At 57.5% G+C, this 2,243-nt stretch overlaps 1 protein-coding gene across 2 annotated transcripts in view; it reads left to right on the top strand.

Moving 5' to 3' along the window:
- Positions 1-2,243, top strand: part of SCAMP4 (secretory carrier membrane protein 4) — a 21,786-nt gene that overhangs the window by 4,181 nt on the left and 15,362 nt on the right. The window lies entirely within an intron of this gene.

Consider the following 2,243-nt stretch of genomic DNA (forward strand, 5'->3'; position numbering starts at 1 on the left):
CTCAGGCCTGCGGTGCGAGTCTGTGGGGGTAGATGCAGGTGGGGGAGGGCTGGCCAGCTGAGACAGTGGTGTGGGGGTGTTCAGGTGGGGGTGTATGCCAGAGATGTGGGAGCCAGAAGCGCTGTCCCCCAGGGCCCTGTGAGCAGTCTCTGCAGGCTGGCTGTCCCCACGCCTGCCTCTCTGCTGTGCTGTCTGCCCGCCTAGGGCAGGCTTCCCTCTCATGGGGCGATCCCGAGAGCCAGGAGCCCCGCCAGCCTTTCCTCTCCAATGGAGTGGCCCTACCACCTCCTGTCCTCACCTGTGCCAGCAGCAGGGATGGTAGCGGTGCTGGTGATGTCAGGCCGGGAGGTTCTCACCCGAGAGCCACCTTGGCATGCTGCCCGGCAGTCAGGGATGTTAGCAGGAGCCCCAGGGGTGATCCAAGCTCTTCCCGCAGCCCCACTCCGGCCAGGGCCTCCTCTGTGACTGAGTAGGCAGGGACACCCTGGTGGCTGCCTGCTCCATCCGACGGCCTGGGCCCACCATGGCTGTAGGAATGTGGTCAAGGGATGGGAAGCCGGGCCCACCAGGCGAGGGGCTGTGTTCCAGGGCTTATGATTCGTGGCCTGTCCTCTGAGGTCTTTCTTTTCCTAGCCCTTGGCCAACTAGGGGGCTAGTGTTTACAGAAACCACCCAGAGGTGGGTGTTCCGTATCAGTGCCAGGCTGTGTGCCGTTCTGGGAGGTGGCCCCGTGTCCCCCACACTTGGCATGTTTGCTTTCTGTCACTGCATAGCAGACTCCGTGCATCTGTGGGCTTAATACAACACCCGCCAGCTCCTGGTTCTGTGGGTCGGGGCCTGAATGTGATGTGGCTGGGTCCTCTGTGTGGGGTCTCACTGGGCTGGAACCCAGATTTGGCCAGGGCTGTGCTGTCATCTGGAGGGTCAACAGGGGTGGCATCTGCTTCCAACTCACGCAGGTGTCGGCGGAGTTCAGTACTTTGCAGCCGGGGGACCAAGGGTCCTGCTCAGTTCCTGGCCACATGGCCCTTCTGTCTGGAAGCCAGGCACTGCCCGTCCACGGCTTGTGCTTCCAGGCTGTGGCTTCTGGAGATGCAGAGATCACATCAGTGGTTGCCTGGATTGCTGTGTGTGTTGTGGGGTGGTGAGACAAGTTTTCTGTTGGGGGTGATGGAACGTTCTGGAATTTTATAGTGGTGATGGTTGCACAACTCCAAGCATACTAAGAGCCACTAAATAGGACACTTGATTGCTTTTGGTTTTTGAGTGTTTTTTTTTTTTTTTTTTTTGAGACAGCATCTTGCTCTGTCACCTAGGCTGGAGTACAGTGGCACGATTGTAGCTCACTTGAATTTCCGTTCAACTGATCCTCCTGTTTCAGCTTCTCAAGTAGCTGAAACCACCGGTGTGTGCCACCACACCCAGCTAATTTTTTGATATTTAATAGAAATGGGGTGTTATGTTGCCTAGGCTGGTCTTAAACTCCTGGGCTCAAGTGATCCTCCCCCTTCAGCCTCCCATAATGCCGGGATTACAGGCGTGAGCCGCTGGCACCTAGCCACGAATTGCACTTTTGAAAATGACCTGTCTTGGCCGGGCGCAGTGACTCATACCTGTAATCCCACCACTTTGAGAGGCCAAAGTGGGTGGATCACGTGAGGTTAGGAGTTCAAAACCAGCCTGAACAACGTGGTGAAATCCCATCTCTACTAAAAATACAAAAAAATTAGTCGGGCGTGGTGGTGTGTAATGCCAGCTACTGGGGAGGCTGAAGCATGAGAATCGCTTGAACCTGGGAGGTGGAGGTTGCAGTGAGTTGAGATTGCGCCATTGCACTCCTGCCTGGGCGACAGCAAGACTCTGTCTCAAAAAAAAAAAAAAAAAAAAAGACCTGTCTTCTGGTAGGTTAATTGCATCTTCGTTTTTAAAAACCAATGGCTGTTTAAACTCTGCAAACCAGGGGTTAGCAGGACATGAGGGAGTGTAGCCCTGATGCGGTGACCTGGGCCGGAGCCCTCAGACTAGCCTCAGCTTTGGCGGCAGCACGCCCTGCCTCGTGGAGCCACGGCCTCCTGGGACGGACTCCCCGGCTCCCCCAGCCGCCCGCAGCCGCCGGATGATCCTCTGCTCCCGTCTCTGTCTCCCACAGTCGACATCGCGGAGGATGGAGCCCGCCCCGGGCCTCGTGGAGCGGCCCAAGTGCTTGGAGGCCGGGAGCCCGGAGCCTGAGGCGGCGCCGTGGC

The sequence above is a fragment of the Colobus angolensis genome, unplaced genomic scaffold (assembly GCF_000951035.1).
Source record: "Colobus angolensis palliatus isolate OR3802 unplaced genomic scaffold, Cang.pa_1.0 Scaffold64, whole genome shotgun sequence".
Classification (NCBI taxonomy): Eukaryota; Metazoa; Chordata; class Mammalia; order Primates; family Cercopithecidae; genus Colobus; species Colobus angolensis.